The sequence below is a fragment of the Panthera pardus genome, unplaced genomic scaffold (genome assembly GCF_024362965.1).
Source record: "Panthera pardus isolate Hobbes unplaced genomic scaffold, ASM2436296v1 HiC_scaffold_3, whole genome shotgun sequence".
NCBI classification, from domain to species: domain Eukaryota; kingdom Metazoa; phylum Chordata; class Mammalia; order Carnivora; family Felidae; genus Panthera; species Panthera pardus.
Genome location: NW_026526876.1, coordinates 20,986,049 through 21,009,583, shown reverse-complemented (window position 1 = coordinate 21,009,583; position 23,535 = coordinate 20,986,049). Strand labels below are relative to the sequence as shown.

General features: G+C 57.2%; 1 pseudogene; it reads right to left on the bottom strand.

The window, feature by feature from the left end:
* Positions 1-853: 853 nt before the first annotated feature.
* Positions 854-23,228, bottom strand: LOC128774273 (basic proline-rich protein-like; annotated as a pseudogene).
* Between the last annotated feature and the right edge of the window lie 307 nt (positions 23,229-23,535).

Sequence of the window (23,535 nt, the reverse complement as noted above, 5' to 3'; positions counted from 1 at the left end):
GGGGGAGAGGAGGGAGGGCAAGGGGGGAGAGGAGGGAGGGCAAGGGGGGAGAGGAGGGAGGGCAAGGGGGGAGAGGAGGAAAGGTGAGGGGGGAGAGGAGGAAAGGTGAGGGGGGAGAGGAGGAAAGGCGAGGGGGGAGAGGAGGAAAGGCGAGGGGGGAGAGGAGGGAGGGTGAGGGGGGAGAGGAGGGAGGGCGAGGGGGGAGAGGAGAGGGGGTGAGGAGGGGGGCGAGGGGGGCGAGGAAGGGGGCGAGGAGGAGGATGAGGGGGGCGAGGAGCGGGGCAAGGGGGCTGAGGAGGAGGATGAGGAGGAAGAAGAGGGCGAGGAGGAGGGAGGGTGAACAGGGGGAGGGAGGACAAGGAGGAGGAAGGCAAGGAGGAGGAAGGCAAGGAGGAGGAAGGCAAGGAGGAGGAAGGCAAGGAGGAGGAAGGCAAGGAGGAGGAAGGCAAGGAGGAGGAAGGCAAGGAGGAGGAAGGCAAGGAGGAGGAGGATAAAGAGGGAGGGAGGGTGGGCAAGGAGGAGAGTGAAGGAAAGGAGGGCGGTGGAGGAGCTAGGTGGAGGAGGGAGGATGAGAGAAGGGAGGGTGAGCAGGGAGAGGGAGGAGGAGGGCGAGGAGAGGGCGAGGAGGAGGACAAGGGGGGGTGAGGACGAGGAGAGGGCGAGGAGGAGGACAAGGGGGGGTGAGGACGAGGGGGGGACGAGGAGGAGGAGGGGGGGACGAGGAGGAGGAGGAGGGGGGGACGAGGAGGAGGAGGAGGGGGGGACGAGGAGGAGGAGGGGGGGGACGAGGAGGAGGAGGAGGGGGGGACGAGGAGGAGGAGGAGGGGGGGACGAGGAGGAGGAGGAGGGGGGGACGAGGAGGAGGAGGAGGGGGGGACGAGGAGGAGGAGGAGGGGGGGACGAGGAGGAGGAGGAGGGGGGGACGAGGAGGAGGAGGAGGGGGGGACGAGGAGGAGGAGGAGGGGGGGACGAGGAGGAGGAGGAGGGGGGGGACGAGGAGGAGGAGGAGGGGGGACGAGGAGGAGGAGGAGGGTGGGGACGAGGAGAGGAGGAGGGGGGGACGAGGAGGAGGAGGAGGGGGGGACGAGGAGGAGGAGGAGGGGGGGACGAGGAGGAGGAGGAGGGGGGGACGAGGAGGAGGAGGAGGGGGGGACGAGGAGGAGGAGGAGGGGGGGGACGAGGAGGAGGAGGAGGGGGGGACGAGGAGGAGGAGGAGGGGGGGACGAGGAGGAGGAGGAGGGGGGGACGAGGAGGAGGAGGAGGGAGGAGGGGGGGGACGAGGAGGAGGAGGAGGAGGAGGGGGGACGAGGAGGAGGAGGAGGGGGGGGACGAGGAGGAGGAGGAGGGGGGGGGACGAGGAGGAGGAGGAGGGGGGGACGAGGAGGAGGAGGAGGGGGGGACGAGGAGGAGGAGGAGGGGGGGGACGAGGAGGAGGAGGAGGGGGGGACGAGGAGGAGGAGGAGGGGGGGACGAGGAGGAGGAGGAGGGGGGGGACGAGGAGGAGGAGGAGGAGGGGGGGACGAGGAGGAGGAGGAGGGGGGGACGAGGAGGAGGAGGAGGGGGGGGACGAGGAGGAGGAGGAGGGGGGACGAGGAGGAGGAGGAGGGGGGGGACGAGGAGGAGGAGGAGGGGGGGGACGAGGAGGAGGAGGAGGGGGGGACGAGGAGGAGGAGGAGGGGGGGACGAGGAGGAGGAGGAGGGGGGGACGAGGAGGAGGAGGAGGGGGGGACGAGGAGGAGGAGGAGGGGGGGACGAGGAGGAGGAGGAGGGGGGGACGAGGAGGAGGGAGGGGGGGACGAGGAGGAGGAGGGGGGACGAGGAGGAGGGGGGGGGGGACGAGGAGGAGGAGGGGGGGGACGAGGAGGAGGAGGGGGGGACGAGGAGGGGAGGGGGGACGAGGAGGGGGGGGACGAGGAGGAGGGGGGGACGAGGAGGAGGGGGGGGACGAGGAGGAGGAGGGGGGGACGTGGCGGAGGAGGGGGGACGTGGCGGAGGAGGGGGGACGTGGCGGAGGAGGGGGGACGAGGTGGTGGGGGGACGAGGGTGGTGGGGGGACGAGGTGGAGGGGGGATAAGGTGGAGTTGGAGGAGGATGAGGGGGGAGGAGGATGAGGGGGAAGGGGGGATGAGGGAGAGGAGGGGGATGAGGGGGAATGGGGGAACAGGAGGGAGGAAGAGGAGGGGGAGGAGGGGGAGGAGGGGGAGGAGGGGGAGGAAGGGGGGTGAAGAGGGGGGCACGAGGGGGGATGAGGGGGGGACGAGGAGGGATGGGGGAACAGGGGGGGATGAGGGGGGATGAGGAGGGGGACGAGTTTGGACAAAGGGGGGGATGATGGAGGGTCAGGGGAATGAGTGGGGGGATGAGGGGGGACAAGGAGGGGGATGAGGTGGGGGGACGAGGAGGGGGGATGAGAGGGGATGAAGGGGGGAGGAAGGGGCACAAGGGGGGGGACGGGGGGAACAAGCAGGTGACGAGGGGGGATGAGGGGGGACAAAGGAGGGGGACGAGGGAGGGGGGCGAGGAAGGGGATGAGGAGGGGGGACAAGGGGAGGGATGAGGAGGGGGGACGGGGGGATGAGGGGGGACGAGGAGGGGGGATGAGGGGGGATGAGGGGGGATGAGGGGGGGACGAGGGGGGGACGAGGGGGGATGAGGGGGGATGAAGGGGGGATGGGGGGACGGGGAACAAGGGGGGGGACGAGGTGGGACGAAGGGGAGGGGGGCAAGGAGGGGGGATGAGGAGGAGGATGAGGAGGGGGAGGGGACGAGGAGGGGGACGAGGCGGGACGAAGTGGGGGGGAGGAGGAGGAGGGGGGAGGGAGGGGGCAGGGGAAGCACACCCCAAATCAATAAAGATGAAGACTCACAGGGGAGGCCGGGAAGGGAGCATCCTCACAGAACGCTGCATCCTTGATCCCCCCCCCCCCCTTCCTCCCTCAGAAAACCCACCTGACCCAGCCCAGGGCTCCCCTTCCTCCCACCCTAGCTCCCCTTCCTCCCACCCTAGCTCCTGGATAAAGAAAGCCCTGCTAAGCCAGGCGGACCCCAAACACTTCATAGGGAAGATGCATTTCCTTCAAGGAACAAACAGGTCCCACTTGGCACCCATGTCGGCCGAAGGGGGCCGCCTCTTGAGGCTGACGCGTCATCTGAAGTGGGGGGAACAAAAGGGGGGGATTCGCACTGGCAGCGTGCAAGGCCCAGGGGCTGGGACTGTGGGGGCTGAGCCAGGAAAACAGCAGGACAGGGCACCCCGCAGGCAGGGGGCAGAGCCAACCCCTCTTCCTCCCACCACCGCCCCCCTCAGTGAGCCGGGGATGATGCCGGCTTCTCCAGACCCTCCCTCAAACAAAATACAGGGATCGGATGATCCAAAACCTCCTGCAAGACAACCGGCGTACGGGTAGCGGGAACCACAGCATTCGTCTCTGCGCGGGGGGGCGCCGGCTTTTCGAGCTGGCTGAGCTAAGGGCGCAAGCGGGTGACCCTGAGCCGAGTCATTTGACTTCCGTGAGCCTCAGGCTCTGCCACTGGAGAAGGAGGCTACACAAAGCCCTTCCAAGGCTACAGGGCGGGTGGACATGACCACGGAGCTGGCACACAGCCGTCCTCCGGCTCCCTGGGAACATAGCCTGGTGCTCGATCGCAACCCCCGGAGCCCGAGAGCTTGGCTTTGGGGCCAGCTCGCACCGCGTGATGGCTGTGTGATCTTTGAGGTTACTTGCCCTCTCTGTGCCTGACTTTCCTCATCTGTAAAATACGGATAATAATGATGGCGTCCTCACAGGGCCGTTGTGAGGGATACAGGAGTGTGCGTGTGCACGCGTGTGTCTGAGCAAGCTTCCACGTACGCTGTATGTGTGTGTCCTAGAATGACGGATGCTTGGAACACAGAATGTGCTGGAGTGTCATCGACTATTATGGGCTAATAGTATTAGCTATTCTTGTTAACCCTCAACCACCGAACTTCAACAATGCAGAACCCCTCTCTCAGAACGGGGCTGTACCGGCCCCAATGTGATCCGGACCCCCCACACCCTGCGAGAAGCGTGTCAGAGCTGAGTGTCCACACCCACCACCGGGATTCTCCATCGCGGTTCCCTCTGGCAGGTGGCTGGCACTCCAAGTTCACCCAGCTCGGGGCTCCTCATGGGCAGTGAGGGCTGCTGTTCTGGGAACAAGATCCCTCAGCAGAGAGCAGGGGGTCGGGGTTGAAGAGGGGGGGCAGGGACTGCTGAGCCTGCTGAAGTCACGGATCACGTGAGCAAGGGCAAAGTCACCAAGAGCTGCAGGGTCATACCAGACAGGGGGGTGCTTCTGCCAATGAGAGAAGGGACACGGGAAACCGCCTGGGGGTCTACGAGCCCCTCTGCTTTAAAAGATAAGGAATTGTTAGCTAGAAACAGAAGTGAGTCACTGGGTTTGGGGAGACACGTCTACAGGAGGGGGCAGGGTGCCTGCAGGAAAGATACAGCTGGGGGAAGTGCACAGGCGTGGTCACGGAGGGTCCGAGGCAGAAACCACTGCAGCAGGGAGGTCTCTGTGCTTCCTCGTGCAGCCCCCAGACCCCTAAGGTCTCCGTCCCCACAGTGCGGCCAGGTGAGGGGCGCCCCGGGAGATTCCCACAGGGCCTGCCCCTGGGTTCGGAGGGCTTCTCTGCCCGGAGTCAGATCATGCAATCGGGCTGAGTGGGAAGCAAGACGGGAGCCCACCAGGGGCCCCCGCATGAAGGCAGACCCCTCTAGCCATCCTCCCTCCCAATGGGGGACCTTCTTTAGGCCACCCTCAAGGAGCAGAGCCGATAAGGAGATGGTTCCCCCAAACCCACCCCAGAATGCAAGGCCTTGGGGGCCAGCCACCCGACAAATCCCACCCAGCTTGCGGTCCTTTTAGGGGGCCAGGTTCCCGAGACATATGGTCCCTGCCTGGGAATGCTCCTCATCCGCCTCCTCCCTGCCTCCCTGTCCCTCACTTGCCCTGACCTCCCTAAACAAGGTGCTATTCTCCCTGCTCCCTGGGGTCACATTTTCTTTTTGCTTGGGACCAACATGACTCGCCTCCCCAGGCACCACCGTACCCTGAAGACAAACCCTGTATTGTTTTCACTAATAAACGACAACACTCCCTCACCTCCTGCTGCTTATCCCACTAGTCTGCCCAGCTCCCCCTTTCCCGCCAAAGTCTCCCTTGTGCTAAGTGTCGCCCTCCACCAACGCAAGAATGGGAGGCTCGAGTCCAGGGCAGGGAGAGCCCTGCCCTGTGCTCAAGGTGCCATCCACGTGTTACCAGGTGAAGCTTCAGTCCAAAGAGAGGCTTGCGCCTGTGGGCAACTCCCAAACCCAGCCTCCTCCCTTCTGATCCGGGCCTGGAACCAAAGGGAACACACAAAGGTGGCAGTTAAGAGCGTCGATGATAAGGATGTTCCGTCCGTTTTCCAAAACACACGCCTCATCAAGAAAGCTCCCTCGCCCACTGAAAAAGTCAGTGACAGGAGGAATTAAGCCAAGCAGACTTTTTTCCTAGTCAGATCAGTAAGGCCGACCTGCCGCGCTGGGGGAGGGCGTGTTGGTGCCCAAGGAAGGTCGGATACCAGTAAAAAGGGCTTCTTCTGGGCTGCCTGAATGTGGGCTGTGCCAGTGTGTGTGAACAACGAGCCAAAGGACAAGGCACACGTCACCCTGCCCAGACACAGACTCACACAAGCATCGTCCCAGGCCCACCGGACAATCCCCAGAGCCTCCAGCTTTCCTCGGGTGTGAAAGAAGCCAGAAAGGGACAGCAGCCGCCCTACCTCCTCGACCGCCTGCTCCGAGCCTCCAGACCTCACGCTCGGTGCTGCCCGCTCACCAACCACCCATCGGGGCGGACGCAATGGAGGTGAGTCCCCCCAGGAGACCAGCAGCCTGACTTCTGATCCCAAGCTGACTCTCCTGTCCCTCCCTGCCCTCCGCCAGGCTGTATACGGGCCAATGGGTTCTCACATCCTCACTGTCGCCAAGGCAAGGGTCCTCTTCTCCTTGGGACGGGGTGGAGAGGTGGGATGACACCCTTCTGGGGCAGAAGTGACTTGAGCCACAGGGAAAGGTGCACAAGAACCGAGGGACAAGGGAGCCCGTGCACATGCCCAGACACACTCCCAGCCCCCCGTGGACGCACATCATAAAACATGGGATTGTGTGATGTCTAGAGCTGGACGGAACTTGGGAACACATCCTCGGTATTTTAGCTATGAAATGCGCGGAGGCACAGAGAGGCAGGGTGAGCGATCCGAGATGTCTCGCTCGCCTGGGAGAGAAGCAAGCAAACATGGAGACCCCGGCTGGACCTAAGGCAAGTCTCACCCTCCCTCAGACGGCCAATCGATAGATCCCGTGGTGCCTCCATCTACGGCAGTAAGTGGTTAAGAAACACTGGCCTGTACGAAACGAGGGTTCACACCGTGGCAAAGGTACAGAAACAACCTGGGCACCCCCACAAAGGCAGACATCCTGCCAGGAGTGACCCTGATCTGCCCATCTGGTCCTGGTCCCCTCTGGCGCACGCTGCCATTGTGCAAATGTCCCTGGGGATTATTCTGGATCCCGTGGTTGGGGGGGGACTTCAAGCCAGTAGTACTCATTTTCCTGGTCCTGTCCTGGGAATCCAGGAACGCCCCCAGGATGCAGAGACCCACTCTCCGATGTCCAGGATGGCGATGCTGCTGCTTCCCCAGCAGGGCTGACGTTGGCCGCTGTTCTGCGTCCTCGCCCCCGAGGTCACCACCCTTCCCACCCCCACCCCCAAGACAAGAACTTGGGCTCCCCTCTTTTGCTCCATGCCGTCCCCCCAAAGCCTGCCACCGGCCAACCTTCCCTCCTGCCGTCCTCGGTCCCGGTGGGTCCGCACAGCCATGCAAAGGAGTGCGGTTTGTTTCCCGCCCAACGCCCTCTTGGCTCCATCCTGAATTCTGCAAACCCCTCTTCCCCACCCCCATGCGTGCCTAGCGCCTGCTTCTGAGACCGCCTCCTCCCCGCAGGAAGTCCACGTGCAGCGATGCAGGGCGACTCTCACCCTCCTGGTTCACGAGGCAGGCAGGCCCAGGGTGCAGCCAGCCCTCCGCGGCCAAGACAGGCTCCGCCAGACAAGGGGAAGGCCCAGGAGCCTCCTGCCCTGGGATGCGAGACCCCGACTGCCCTGGAAACTGTCATATGTGAACAGAGACTCTGCCCTTGGCCATAAAGCCCTGCAGAGAAGAAGGCCTCTCTCATTGGCCCTGCACCCCCACCCTGCCTCCTCTAGGCACTCACTCCTGGCATCGCAGGAGGATCATGCACGGAGACAGAACACAGGTGACTTGGGAATTTCAGGAGCCATCCCTCCTGTCCCCACCCCCCAACTCCCGCACACAGGTCGGACCCCAGGGTCCCCCACCCTGAGAAAAGAAAATGGGAAGACCAAGTCACAGATTTGGGACCGGGAGCTGGGTCAGAGTTCCTCTCTAAGACATCAGTGGGGAAGGCGCTTTCCTCCAGCTCCAGCAAGGCCCCTCGACCCAGCCTGTGTGCACAAGCAGCCAGGCATCTCCCTCCCAGCTCCAACTGGGCCGCGCAGGCTCCAGCCTCTCTGCCGTCTCCCCACCACAGCGGGCACGCGTGGGAGCCGAGCACTGCAAGGGCATAGGCCTACGTGGGTGCGAGACAGACCAGGACCCAGAGCCGTGAGTAGATTTCCAACCCTGAGGGAAGGCAGCAGGAACGGCAGGAGGCAGAGGACAAGACCAAAGCCAGGCGGGAAGGCTAGGGCCTGGCAGCACCCTCATTCTGCTGTGACCCTGGCACCCTCAGCTCTTCCCCGCTGGCCCTCTCGCTGTGCTGGGCCCTTGCGCGTGGCCTCCAGCTCAGCAGCAGGCAGAAGCTCCAGGCTCAGCCATAGCAGGGCCGGAACCTCAGGCGCCCCACTGCCTGGTGACGCCAGGCCAGGTACCTGCAGTGTTCGACTCAGACTCCAATCGAATAGCGAATCACAGACATTTGTGGTTTACCTCTCGCCACATACAACAAAGGCTACGCCAGAGTTATGGCAATGGCCACATGTGGGGGCCGGGGGCGCCCACATACCTCCAGATGAGGCACATGAGTACACACACACACACACACACACACACACACACACACACACACACGTTCCCAGGCGGCCAAATTTACCAATGATGCTTGCCACCCGAAGACCTTTAGACCAAGAATCTTTTTTTTTTTAAGTTCATTTATTTATTTTGAGAGAGACAGCATAAGTTGGGGAGGGGCAGAGAGAGAGATGGAGAGAGAGAGAATCCCAAGCAGGCTCCGTGCTGTCAGCACAGAGCCTGATGCGGGGCTTGAACCCATGAACCGTGAGATTGTGACCTGACCCGAAAGCAAGAGTGGGAAGCTTAACCAACTGAGCCACCCTGGCACCCCTAGACCAAGAATCTTTATACACACACACACACACACACACACACACACACACACACACAGTTGGGGCCTGGCCCACCAAGTGGGTGAGTTTTGCCCTACCCAACAGGGTGAAGAAAAAACAAAAAACAAAAAACAAAAAACGGATCCCTCCAGGCAAACCAAGACAAACTTGCCCAAGAGAGTCTTGCGGACCTGGAGGGGAGTGGAGGGGAGAGCCAGAGCTGAGGCAGTGGTTCTGGGAGAGTTACAGTCCACTGCCCCCTGCGGAGATTTCCCCCTGAAAGATAAACTGATAAGATAATAACCCAGGAGGCTCTCCCCCACCAGCCCCACCACAGACCCCTCCTCTGTTTGCTCAGACCCCTGCTCTCCAGCACAAAGTCTCTATTGGTCTCCCCGCAGGGGTGAAAAGAAAGGGGGTTTTGTCCTCCTCCCCGCGGGTCTGAGTGAGTTTATCTGAAGCTGCAACAGTCTTTGTAAGCTGAGTGTCCCAGGATAAACGCTCCCTTAAGAGTCGCTTGGCTTGGGACAGAGGGACCCTCTCCAGAGGAGAATGGGGAGCTTGTTCCGATGGTCTTTTAATACGGGGGGCGGGGTGTCACAGAGGACAGGCCTCCAACAGACTTTCACAGAAGGGTCTCTGTCCCAGGGCTACAATGGAGGGAATTCTTAAAGACACAGATGCAGAAAAGGGGAAGGATTTTTTTTCCCCCCTAAGAGGAGGGGAGGGAGGGGAGGGCGGGAAGGAAAAGGGGGCGTGGCGGGGACGGCTCCCTCCCAGAACAATTCAGGTTATAACCAGGCATCTCAGCCTCCAAAGCAACAGAAATGCTAGCAAAGAGGCAACCCCACGGAGCAGAACTGTGGTGACACGGCTGTGTGCCCGGCAGCTGGGTCTGCTTCCCGAATCCAGCTCGGGAACCGCCCGCAAGCAGAAAAGAATCTCATTTTTACCTAAGTGAAGGGCCTCTGTTACACTGTACTAAAGGATCGATCCTTTGAAGGCAGTTTGGGTCCAAATGTTCACTGTGGAAAGGGGGAGGCAAGCAGCCACAGGCCCTTAAATAAATAAAATTCTCTCCAGCCACAGGGCAAAGAGGGTAATTTACTCTTCTAGATGTTTATTTTGGTACAAGGTCACCCTCACTTATTTCTGAAGGCATCCCAAACTATCACAAATGATGTTTTATAAAAACTGCCCCCACGAGACCGTTGTATGTTTTGATTTCATTTATGTTTAATTGAGTACTTCTCCAAGAGGCTGAGCGGTACAGCAGAAAGAGCTGGGAATGATGTGTCCACCAAGAACAATTGGGTGTTTCTTCTCGCCTACCTGGCTCACGGAAATCTGCCAACAACAGCGAGGGAGACAAGGAGGCACCCTCTATGCCGAAATTAATCAAGGAACCATCGAGTACACAGTAAGGTACGAAGGGGGGGGGGGGGGAACTGAGGCCCCAAGATGTGGCAGAACCTGCCCAAAGCCGCAAGGCAAGTTAGGAGACTGAAAACAGGCAAAACCAGCGCTCCTGGCTGAGCCACCATTTGTAGGCACAAGGGACAGAGGTGCGCGATGCCCAGGACTACTTGGAGCAAAGACCAGTAACGCCTTCCAAAAGCAAGATGTGAAAAGCCATTTTTCCAACGCAACGTGTCTGGGTAAACCAGCCGGAGTCCACGGGCCCAGCATCCACAGCCACACACAGCAGCAAAATGGCAGGGTGGCGTGGGCCCCTGACCTGTCACCTCATCAAGCACACACTGTTTTCACTGGAGTCGGCATCAGGCCAGGCGCCGGGAAAGCACGCTTCTGATTCTACTGAAGAAGAAAAATCCACGTACGTGAACCAGTCATGGCGGAATATATTAGATCATTAGGAATACAAATTCAGGGATGGGAAAGACTGGATAAAAGAGAAATTTGAAAAAAGAAAGGGTGAGTACCCATCGGTGAGCTTAAGTACAACCTGAGCAACCACTGTAACAGCAATATTGGACCCTAGGTCCCCTCCACCTGGGAGTGTCACCGACTAAGCACAGGGACAGCCAGGGAAAGAGACAAGAAGGACCCAACCCCTAAGGAAAGGAGTGGCTAACGGGTCACAGGGAAGAGTGGGTTGAGTCAAGCCCAATGCAGACCCCAGGAAGAACCATCGAGGGCACCTCACCGCCTCCTCCCCCACACCCTGCTGCTGTCTGCCTCCTCAGGCCAACAGAGCTCCTGAGACTTGTGGGTCACACTCATAAACCACCTTCACACAGGTCACTGTGCTTAAGCCTGGACTTCCCAAATTCTACCCTCTGTAGCCCAAATTCTTCACTTCTGAGAAGAAAACCCAAAGAGAACTGGACTCCTCGACTAGAAAGTGGAAATTTCCTTCCCCAGTTAAATCCAGCGACATCACCGTAGAGAGACAACGGCAGCCCAAGCAGATATAGCCATGGAGCTCGTCCCTTTCTGTAACATTTACACAGGCTTCCAGCCAAGAAGGGGCAAGAAAAGAAGTGGGAGGAGGAATCCAAGATGCAGTCCACCTGATCCAGGGAACTAGACACACCTTGACTGCCACCCCTCCCCAGCCCCAAGGCCACCCAGGCTCTGTTTCTACCCTCCAACGTCAATCAGAAGGACAGGCCAGCCACAGGTGTGGTCTGAAAGCCCAGCTCAGCTTTGAGCTCAAGGAGTAAAGTGCACACGACACTGCCCTGTTACAGGACAGTTACAATCCTTCAACACCAACACTTCCATTAAACACCTTGATCGTGGGCCAATCTACCTCCCTGTCCCCCTCAAACGTGTGCACCCAACCTCATGAGGTTCCTTGAGCGAGGACGCCAGGCCTCCCCAGAATCATCACCCTACATGCCAGTGGTCGCAGGAGACGGAAAAAAGTCACAGGATCCCAACTCAGGACAATGCGGCCCGAGCATCCCTGGTGGGATTTCAGCAACATGGGGGTTGAGGACGTTGATGCGGGTCTGGGACGTGAGCATCTCCCACGTGAACAGAGTCGGGACAATACTATAGGGAAAGGTAGTGGTTTACCTGCATGTGGATCCTGACTCCATGCTTGCCGGTTGGGAAATGGCACGCAATGGTTTCTAGCTCTCCCAGCCAGGTCCTACACCCGCAGGGAATAATGGGAAGATGGCAAAACAGAAGAGGTAGACCTCAGGGAAAAGGCCTGGAACCTGGGGAGAAGTTGACGATAGCTCCTCATCAGCGAAACTCTGGCAGAAGAATCTTTCGATTAGTTTGGTGTAAATTTTTTAACATTGACTTCACTGAGAAGGGACAAGGAAGCACTGTTTTAAACTTGTCTGTGGTTGCTCCGGAGGAAGGGGTGAAAGATGAATCACAGCTACGGAGACCTTATCACATCCATCTGATCCGTGACTTTGAGCACTTTCCAAAAGAAGCAGGGATCCACGCTTGCAGCTTGAGGCGAGATAGACGCGGTCAAGTGCCAACTTGGAGCAGACGGAGGTCTGGCTCTGCCACTGGCCGGCAGGGTGACTCTGGACAAGTGACGGAAGCCCTGGGAGCCTCAGCTTCCTCGTCTATTCAACGGGGCAGTACTAAACGCGGAAGCTAGCACACGTCCGAGGACCTCCATCACTTTAATCATGATAATCACCCCCTCTCCTCCACCGCACCACCCTTGCGAAAAAGCCCAATCACACTCATGCTTGGGGGTAGAAATGGTCTCTCGTCATGACCATGAACTTTTCCCCTCACGACGGCAAACGAGGGCAGCTGAGAGCACCTGCCAGGGCAGCGTGGCGGCCGTTAGAGCTCACGGGACCCACGAGCATAAATCAGTGCTCCTCACAGCCTACCTGTCTGACGTGCAGACAAAGCAAGCACATACGGCCCCCCACCTGGAGTTCAACGGCCTGGAGAGCAAAGCCATCTCTTTAAATTTTTAAAATTTTTTTTTCAACGTTTTTTATTTATTTTTGGGACAGAGAGAGACAGAGCATGAACGGGGGAGGGGCAGAGAGAGAGGGAGACACAGAATCGGAAACAGGCTCCAGGCTCCGAGCCATCAGCCCAGAGCCTGACGCGGGGCTCGAACTCACGGACCGCGAGATCGTGACCTGGCTGAAGTCAGACGCTTAACCGACTGTGCCACCCAGGCACCCCCAAAGCCATCTCTTCAACACGGAGCCCCCGGAAGCTGGGACACCAGTTGGCATGCGAGTGTGTGGACGCAAAGGAGCCATCTAAAGAAGTCCACATATGTGCTTGCGCCAGGACAAGCCCTCTGTCTGGTCTAACGGGGCGCTCAGGCTCCTCCCCAGGCTGCCACATGCAGGAGCTTCGCAAGAAGTCTGCACACATCCATTAGCCCCATCTCCCATCACTGGGCTTTTCATATCAGGAATAGGACAAAATGTGTCCTCTCAGCTGACAGCTGCCACGCCAAGCGTCAAGTTGCTATTCCAGTAACAACCCTTTCCTGCAGGTAAATGAGAACCCAGACATGGGCAATCCCCTGCAAGGCCAGATCTGGAGGTCCAAGAGCCAAATCCCATTTCTTGATGGAGCAAGAGGATGTCCTGTGAAAAAAAAATAGAATCTCGGGTCCAGAAGCTCAGAGGAGGAAAGAACTGGCGAGGTCCATCCATTTACCACCTGTCACTGAGCATTACAACACCCCGCCACCCCCCTTGGTCCTAGCTATACAACGGGAAACACAAGTAACCCCCTGCCCACCATTCATTCTGGTGGATTATCCAGTAGTCCAGTTTACTCAGAGCGAACTTCCGATGTTTCTCTGCGTCCTTCCCTGTTCCTACGGCCCTCACTCCCATTTGCACATCCCAGTGGCTTTGGGTGGAGGGAAGCCGCCTCCACCTGCAGAGGCGCTGTGAGGCATGTGACCACAGGACAGCCAATCAGTGTATCCCACTGGGCCACAGGGATGGGTCCAGGGGTGAGCCCTGCTGCCGGGCCAGCTCTCCGGAAAGCTGAAATGAAGGCATTCTCTTGCTCTGGATCTGTAGAGACAGGGGTGTGCCAACACCCCTGCCCTTTCTGCTTCCATCAGGGAATTAAAACCTAAGAATAAAAAGAACTGGAGAAAAACAGAGAGCCAAATCACCCCAAGGCACAACTCCTAGACTTTCCAGGCAGATGAACAACCCCAAACTTGATTGTTTAAGCCAGTTAGAATTGGTTTCTCTAACTCGCAACCAAAAGCACCCAACCTAAAAACAGACTCTTCTTTTACGGATGAGGAAGTGAGCCCAAAGAGGCCCAGTGACTTGTCCAATGTCACACAGACAGTGGTGACTAGGTCAGGATGGGACCCCAGTGTCAGGCATGACACGGAACCATGGTTCCATCCTTCCAGGCTCTTGGGCATTAAGGGTGTTCCTTCAAGTCTCTAAACGTCTGACATCAGAGGTAATAATGCCCACATCCACCCTACAAGGATTAAGAAAGAGATGCTGGGAACACCTGCTATGAGCCTGTGAAAGGTTGGCTTCTCGCTCTTTCCCAACAGAACACTCCTGCTCTGGTGGCCGGCACTGGTTGGTGGATCCCATCTGTTGAACCCTTACGCAGGGGTGCGGAAGGAACAGGACAAGGTCCTAGTTTAGGGGACAGGGATATCAAATGGCCATTTCGACTGTGAGCCATGAATGCAGCCACACAAGCATCTTCCCCAAGTCAGAGCCCGGTGGACAGATGCCAGGATGATAAGGGCAGAGAGAAAGAACACGGAGGAGAGGAAAGACATTAGTTCAGATGCAGCATGAGGGGCTCGGGTGGGGAAGGGAGGAGAACAGGATAAAACCAGGTCAGCGGAAAGTGACCAAGAGAGCAATTCCAGGAAAGGCGGAAAAGCACAGTGGTCAGGGTGGAATTAGAAACCGGGACCATCTCAGCTCTTTGGTTAACCACATTCCTGGTCTCTACTGAAGAAATTTAATTAAAAACCCAAACATCTCAATTTCCCAACTGGCTTGCCAGTGGCCACAGATTCCTTAAATTCAGAGAAGCCTCCCTCAGGGTGACTCTGGGGCCACTAGACAAGTCTTATGTGAAGTCAGAGGAGGAAGGGTCACATGCAGGGCCATGGGGACATGTCAGGGGCAGGTTCCTCCTCCCCTCCCCTTCCCTCCCAGAGAGAAGACAGCCTCCTCGGGGTTGGGACCATCCTGTTCTGTCACCCCATCCAGAGGAATAAGAGCTTTGTTTCTTGCTGCTTAATTTAAAAAATAAAAAGAAACAGGGGCGCCTGGGTGGCTTCCTTGGCTGAGCATCCGACTCTTAATTTCAGCTCAAGTCATGATCCCAGGGTTGTGGGACTGAGCCCTGCATCAGGCTCCACGTTGAGCACGGAACCTGCTTAAGCTTCTCTTTCTCAGGGTGCTTTGGTGGCTGAGTTTGAGCCCCGCATGAGGCTCTGTGCTGACAGCTCAGAGCCTGGAGCCTGCTTTGGATTCTGTGTCTCCTCTCTCTCTCTCTGCCCCTCCCCTACTCATTCTCTGCCCCCCCCCCTCTCTCTCTCTCTCTCTCTCAGAAATAAATAAAGATTAAAAAAATTTTTTTAAAGATTCTCTCTTTCTCTCCCCCTCTGCCCCACTCCCTAACTCATGTTTTCTGTCTCTAAAATAATAAGAAAAAGAATATCAGAATGAAAAAAAATTAAATGAAATAGAACTACATTCATTATGGCTCCAGGGACACAAAGTCACCTTCCTTCTGCTGCATGGGGGAAGGTGCAGAGGCTGGGAGAGACAAATTTGGGGAACAGTCGGTCCCCAGTCCACTAACATCACTTACTGCAAACGCCTAACCCCCTCGAGGCTGGACGCACACCTGGGATGTCCAATGACCAACCAGAACAGACTGAGCTCTCGGGACTCACACACAGCTTCAGGAAGCAAACCCTAACAGGGAGCTGGTCACCCTGACCCAGCTACTAACCAGGGCTCTCCGCGGGAGCTGCGACAGGAATCTGACATGGCACCCACGTGCTCAGAAAGACATTTCTTCAGCCATGTGACCGTGCAGAAGAGTTCCACAGAAGAAGAATTAAATTTTTTTTTCAAGATAAAAAAAAACAAAACAAAACCCCACAGCCAGCAAACTTCACATACGAAATGTGACCATGGAGGATAGAGTTCCCCCTAGAGTGCTCTCCAGTGGCAATGCCAATCTCCATTTTCTTCTGGAAAAATGGGGATGACACCTGACCATTTCACCAGGTTGGGGCTGGTACCAGATGGGATATGGACACAGAATCGCTTGAACAACTCCGGTGCAAATTATCAGGACCTAAGAACTCACTAGATCACCAGACCTTTTAATTTACCAAGAATAGATGCAGCTTGGCTGGGAGCTGACGGCTGCCTGCCCACGGCTGCTCTTTATTCCCATCACTTCGCTCCCAGTGAAGATTCTTCCTCCGAGGTAAAAGGAGATCCGCGGGCACGCTGAGTGTAAACCGGGGTGGAGGGGGGGAAATATCTAACCATCCCGGTCAATCTGCCTTTAAAATTAAAGTGCCGCTTCACACCCGATGGGATTGGCTATTACCAAAAAACAAAAACATTTTGGCAAGGATGTGGAAAAACTGGAACCCTTCTGCCTTGCCGGTGGGAATGTAAATTCTGCAGCTGCTGTGGAAAACAGTCTGGTGGTACCTCAAAAACAATAAATAAATAAATAAAAATCACACACGAAATGACCCTGGGATCCAGCAGTCCTCCTCCTGGGCATACCCACAAAAGAGCTGAGAGCAGGACCTCGAACAGCTTTCCGCACACTCAGGTTCAAAAGCAGCATTAGCCACCATAGCCAAGAGGTAGCCACAAGCCTGGTGGCCACCGACGGACGGACGAATAAACAAAACGTGGCCTCCACGTACGGCGGAAAATTATTCAGCCTTAAAAGGGAAAAGAATTCTGGCACCTGTTACGACACGGGGGAGCCTCGAGGACATTATGCTCAGTGACGGAAGGCAGACACAGAAGGACACACATTCTATGATTATACTTACATGAAGTCCCTATTGATAGAGACAGAAAGCAGAACGGTGGTTGCCAGGGGCCGAGCAAGGGGGAGGACAGGGAGTTCGTGTTTAAAGGGCACAGAGTTTCAGTTGGGGACGCTGACAAAGTTCTGGAGACGGATGGTGGGAAGATGGAAAGGCAGTGTGAATGAGGCGCATGCCCATACTAAAAGGGTAAAACTTGTTTAGTTGGCCACAGGAGAGGAACCCGTGGGGTTGTAGCAGTGTCTGAGGAAGCATCCAGCGGGCACTTACTACCTGCAGAAGTTAAGAGAGAGGGAGCCTTACTGGCAAACGATTGGCAACACGTCCACAACGAGGGAAAGGGAACAGTCCATTGGAGGCTCAAAAAGCATGCACTGGGGCACCTGCGTCTCTCAGTTAAGTGTCGGACTTCAGCTCAGGCTGTGGCCTCGTGGTCTGCGAGGTCAAGCCCCACACTGGAATCCACACAGACGATGCTGCGCCTGCTTGGGATTCTCTCTGCGCACGCTTGCTCACGCGTGCGCTCTCTCTCTCTCAAAATAAATAAACTTAAAAAAAAAAAAAAAAAAAGCCTGCACCGACATGGCTAACGCATTACCAGATGGACGGCGGGGCAGCAGAGATGGTCTGCCCTGTCCTGTCCCCCTCAGGCTTCTCCGTCCAGTCAAAGGAAAGCAATGGCAATTCTGAAGTGAGACCACATCACTTTTTAGGAAAGGAAATGGGTCAGAAAACCACTAAAATCAGACCCTTGTAAGGGGCATTTTCCAAAGGATGGTGGGATGGTGGGGGAGGGGGTGTTGTGCTCACAGAGCACAACAAGGATGTGGAAAACAGTCTGGTGGTGCCTCAAAAAAAATAAAGAAAAAGAATATCAGAATGAAAAAATTAAATGAAGTAGAACTACATTCATTATGGCTCCAGGGACACAAAGTCCCTGGAGGGGAGAGACTGAAGGTCTGACTGATTTCTGGAAACCCAGAACTCTATCCTTCGCCCCAGTGCAGCCTCTTCCGCCTGAACCAACGACAGAAAGCACCTGGTTTCAAGGCTTCTATGTGAAAACCTGTACCAACAAATCAAATGCGGGAGTAGGCGATGATTCACATCACAGAAAGAATGCTTTGACAGAAACTAGCCTTTTCAGCATTCCACCGCTTGGATGTTCCCTCCAGGCCTTTCGCGGGTCATGTGATCAACCGAGATTGGTTTTGTATAGACATTTTTTCGGGCACAAACATGGTCTGCAGAGTGAGCGATTTTGAACAGGGTGTCTTTTTGGCCGACGGCACAGTTCGAAGCGAGCGCCTTCGTCCAGGACCATTGTCTTCCTCGCATAAAGTGAGCTGGGTGCACGTACCCCGTGACGAAGGGGGTGCTCCCTTGCCGTGGAGGACACCAACCAGCTCCACGGAGATCGTGGACATAGCCTAGGATGACGCTGTCCAGAAACGGAAGTGACAGTGGTCTGCGTAGGCACAACAAAGTACCGGGAAACTGCCTATCACCAGGCACCTTCTTCCAAGCACCCGGGGAACTCACAGACCCCGGGCGGGTGGTGGGGGGAGAACCTGCAGATCTAATTTGTTCCCAAAGCCCAGAACTGAAGATCCTCTGTCATTCACCCAAAGGCAGCCACTTCTGTCCTAACCAAGCATAAAGGATACCTGATTTCAAGACTTTACGTTTCGAAACCAACAAACTAAGTTAAGTGCATGTGGAGGCCCAGACCAGGTGGAGGTAAGCCTGGAAGGCTTCCTGGAGGAGGAAAAAAAAGAGAGAGAGAGAGAGAGAGCGCGCGCGCAGCTTTGTGCCTGGTAAGTTTCTGAGGGAAAAAAACTCAGTTCGGGCTTTTGCTGGCCAAGACATCAGTCAACTCTCTGATTCTTAAAGGTATCCATCTGTCCTGGAATGGCGAGGCCTCAGAGCCCTCCCCTGCCCCCACCTGCACAGAAACCGAACCGTTAAGGTCGGGGAGGGCAGGATGGCTGCTATCAGTACTCCTTTTTAACAAGGTCTCCAAGCGATCTGTTCTCAGGCAAACCACAACCTGAGGGACCGCGGTGGAGTAGCGCTAAGTGAACGGTCTTAACTGGGAAGAGCAGAGGCTCTGGAGGGAGGGCCCGTGAGGAGTCACTGAGGAGACAGAGAAGGCAGGTGTAGACGAAGGGCTGTTCCAGAGCTGGTTAGTCACAACATCCCCAACCCCTCTCCCACCAAGACTTCCTGTTACGCTCCTCGCTGGAGCTGCCTGGTTACGGAAAACGTCTGGGCCGGTGCAGGAGGGGAGACGGGGAGAGGGAGGGGAGACGGGGAGAGGGAGAGGAGGGGTATCTTCCAGCTTACGAGATAGAAAAGGAAGGCCGGAAGCGCTTCAAAGAGGAAAAGAAAAACCCACTCTAGGCGACCATACCCTCACGGCAACACAGAAACTCCACCTGGACAACTGAAGTCTGTCGTGTTGAGATCCAAGCAACTCAAAACGTCCTTCTCCCAATAAACAGCACCTACGCTCTGTGCGGGCAGCCACCCCAAGCTGGAAGGGACAGCCCTCATTTGATGGCACACTGTTGGCAGAAGATTTAGGCTAACGTGGTCTCTGCTGCGGGGGCAGGAGCAGGGCCTGTTTCTCGGGCTTCCTCAGCTGTGAACTCAGATGTTCTCTTCTGCAAAGACACACGAGGGCCAGCCAGCCTGCATCCGCGTCAGCTGCGTCCCAAACCCCTTCGGGCTGGCTCTCCTCACCCCTGGCAGGGGAAAGAGGTCCCCGAAAGAAAAGGGGATCACTTCGTGAGCCCCCGACCGGCTGACAATTCCCTACATCCAGTCTGAGGCAAGAGCAGCCTTTACATGTGCCCGGATAACCAGAAAACACGGTCTCTGCCGGGGTTGCACGCTTGGCAGCCCCAGCACACCTGCTGCTGGGCCCGCGTGAGTCACCCACACAGGCACTGCACGCTGGACTTGCCAGCCGCCGATTCGGTGCTCGGCAGCTCATTCTCACGCACACCGGATGTCATCTATCCACCTACCCCTTGGAAGACGTGTCGGGACAGATCAGGCTATAACCCAATTTTTACTAAACGACTCACTCCCAGTGGAGGGGTGGGGGGGAGGGGGAGGAAGGAGGGGGGCACAGAGGAGTTTCGGCCATTCACAGTCAGGTCTCCGGTCTCCTCTAGGCTCTGAAGGGTCTCAGCTGTTGTGCTGTCAACGGGAGGGGGGGGGGGGGGAAGGACACGGGGCAAGTTAACCTGGGGAAGAAGACGAAAGCAGTCCCCATTTAAAACCTTCTCCAGAATAAAGACGGTCTGCTGAAAGGAGCAAGGCCTAGTGTTCCCTCTCAGCGTCCATAGTTAACAATACTGCATTGTATACTTAAACATTTGCTAAGAGGGAAGATCTCTCGTTGAGTGTTCTTATCAACAAAATAATAATGATAATAAAGAGGGCGGGAGGAAACTTCTGTAGGCAATGGATGTTCGTGGCCTAGGTTGTGGTAAGGGTCTCAAGGTGTATACTTATTACCAAGCTCATCAAGTGATATCCATTAAATATGTACAGCTTTGTGTCTGTCAATCACACCTCGATAAAGTGGTTTAAAAGAAAGAAGAGGGTCTTCTGAATCCCTCTCCACTCCCACTCTTTTTACAAGACAGAATTTTCTGCAATGCAAGATCCTGAATGGGATCCTGGGCCAGAAAAAGGACATTAGTGGGACAACTGGAGAAACGTGAATAAGGCCTGAAGGTGAGTTCAAAGTATTCTGTCAGTGTCAGCCCGCCGGCTTTGGCCATAGCACTGTGGATATGTAAGATGTTAACATTTAGGGGAGCTGGGTAAAGGGTATAGGGGACCTCCATGTACTATTTTTGTGACTTTCCTATAAATACAGATTTCCATCCAAATCAAAAGTTAATTCTTTTTAAAAAGGACAGCATTTTTAATCCAGCTGCCTACTAAATCTTAGCTTGTGGCCTTGCTAAAATGATTTACATCATAATCCTGGACACAAATTTTTAAGTTACTCTCATACCAGTGCTGGTCAACCCTGGGCTTCAGGAAACTCGAAATGAAACACTGCATTTACTCAGCAAGTGTCTTCCCAGCTCCTGTACTCTGGCTCCCAGTTGTGATATTATCTGATGGGGACATGGGGCTCTCTTCAAGCCCACCTTGGGAATGTCCACTGCAGCCATGACTCTGACTAAACGCAGACAGAGTGATTTCTGGGAATTCTCCAAAGGAGATCATCCAAAAAGTGGACACATCTTTACGTACAAATGATGCTCACTGATGCCTTAGTTCTTTTTTTTAATTTTTTAAATGTTTATTTATTTCTGAGAGAGAGAGACAGAGCGCGAGCGGGGGAGGAGCAGAGAGAGAGAGGGAGACACAATCCGAAACAGGTTCCAGGCTCTGAGGTGTCAGCACAGAGCCCGACGTGGGGCTCGAACCCACGGACCGCAAGATCATGACCTGAGCCGAAGCCGGACGCTCAACCGGCTGAGCCACGCAGGCGCCCCACTGATGCCTTAGTTCTAAGGGTAAAAATCTACAAGTACCTTAGCGCCCAACAGTAGGGGAACTGTCAAGCAGATCGGGAGTTGACGCGGGCAGTGGAACATGGTCATCACGTGGGGACTGTTAAGTAAAACCGAGAGGGAAAAAAGCAGCGAACGAAGTTGTCTATGGTGCAAGATATCAGCAGTGAGCAAATACGTCAAGCTGCCAGCACTACTTGGAACTGGGTATTTTTTTTCCTGCTCTTTACACTTTTTTTGTAGTTTCCTAAAGAGAGAGAGTGCGCGGATTACTTCTAAGGTCAGAGTGAGCTGCCGTGGTGAAGCTACGAGTCAATCGTGGAGCAGTTTAACAGTCTCCCAGGGGCTGGCAGGCGGCGAGGGTGGGGAAGGGCCAAAAGAAAAGGTGCCACACCAACGTGGGCAGGTCCAGGGACCTGGGCACCGCCACAGGCACAGGCTCCTGGGGGGAGGGGGCAGTATCAACACACATTACCTCTTTCCCTCCGGCAACGCCTGGCCCTCCCTTCTTCCCCAAGCAGGTGCTCACTGGAGGCATGGCACCCTGAGAACATACCAAGGGAGACCCCTGACAGCTTCCAGAAATTATCTGCACAGGAGGGACTTCTGGGTGGGAAATGGACCATCGCCAACAGGCTGCCAACAGGGTTGGGAGGAAGGAAGGGAGTCCCACATCTGGGAAAGCATCTCCAGGAAGCCATCTTGGGGGGGGGGGGCAGATGTTGTCCTGGAGTTGAGGACAAGTGGCAAGGAGGGAGAAGGTAAAGGAGGGACCCGGCTTTATCTGTACATCAAGGCGGAGTCGCTCAGTCATTCATTCAACAAACACGTATTCCGCGCCTACTCAGTGCAGTGACAGGCACGGAGTCGCCCCAAACAGCACAGACACAAAAGGACAGGGAGAGGAAGGAGCTGTGGATTCAGAGCGGTTAGCTCAGGACTCAAGACTAAGTGCCCCCGCCCCCCGCCACGCTGGCCCTGAAACCCCTTCCAGAAACAGATTGCGCTGGGGTGGGGGCGTACGGGGTAGGGGCGCGGGTGGACGCAGTGGACCGAAGTCCTGCCGTCTCCCACCTCTCCAGAAAGCCCTGCCCACACCACCCTGGCGTCCGCCTGACTCGGAGTTGGGGGGGGGGGGGTGCTTGCAGCAAAGCCGCTCACCAAGGCACCGGCGACAGGGACATCCAGACACGCCCCAGCCCCCACCCCGCACGGCGAGAGGGGCTCGGCCCCGGCGCCACCGCCAGGCGCTGCGCCCCAGCCGCATTCTGGGTCGCCCGTGGGCAGAGGTCGGGAGCTCCCCGAGGCGGCACCGCTCCCGAAGTAACGGGCCCCGGAGGGCAACAAGGGAAAAGGTAAGGGCGAGGGGCCTTTTCCCCCGCGGAGGGTCTGTCCCGCGGGGCAGCCAGAGGCTTGGCGGCGCTGGGGGGCGGACGGCGACGACCCCGCACGCCCGGCACGAACGCTGACCACCGCGACCCGGCCAGTCGGCTCCGCCTGGAGGCAGAAGGACGGCCAAACGACCTCTGCGAAGATGTCAGTACAACGACAAAAATTTAGTCCAAGACCTTCAGAAAGCGTCGCGGGGTAGGGGGGCAGGGGAGAGACGAGTCCACTCAAACCCCCTCCCTCGAATCGCAGGGAAACTTACCTCCAGGTAAAGCGACCCGGCTGCCAGGTGGAATGAATCAATCCGAGGATGGAGACGAGGTCGTGGGTCTTCTGAGCCCGGCTGACACGCACCAAGTAATCCACGTTAGGGGTTCCGCAGCCCCGCGCCCCATTTCCCACTTTCCATCCAAGGCCAAAGGGCCTGCAGCCCCGACCTCTGTGCTGGAGCCCCGCGGAGATGGAGGGACTTCGCCGCGGGGGTTCCCAAGCGGCAGCATCCCCCGGCCCCGCGGCGGGCGCTCCCCGCCTCCCGGCGCTCCGAGGGCACCCAGCCCGCACGCAGCTCCTCGCCTTTCCTCGCTGCGCATCGCCATCGCGAGCGCCGAGCTCCCCGCCGGGATCCCCTCCGCCAAGCCCGGGAAAGCGGCAGGGCAATTCCACTCTTGGCCTCGGGTTGGCAGGTCCGCGGGGCCCTGGCGGCGCAGGCTGGACGCCGCGGGGCAGGAGAGGCCGGGGGAGAGGCGCGGAGCCGCGGAGGCCAGCCCTGGTGGCCGCTTTCCCCGATGCCCAGGACCGCGCCGCGCGCCCTCGCTGCCCCTGCGTTCTGCCGGAGGCCGGGCCATTCCGCCCTTATATATGAGCCTCCCCGGGGCGGGGCGTAGGGAGGGGGCAGCCAGGGCGCCGCGCTGCTTCCTGGGAGGTGTAGTTCTCTTCACCCAGTCACAGCAAATGCAGAACAGCTGTGGGAATGGTTGGGGTCCACACGGAACAGCTGTGCTCCCTTGCACCCTTCCGTCTTAGGTAAGGCTGGGATTCCGGCCTCGCTCTCAACTCCGTTAGGTCTAGGCTGGTCTTTGTGCACAAGGTGGGTGACCTCAAGCACCTAAATGCCGCCCAGGATGACAAACCTCGGTAGCCCTGGAGTCAGAC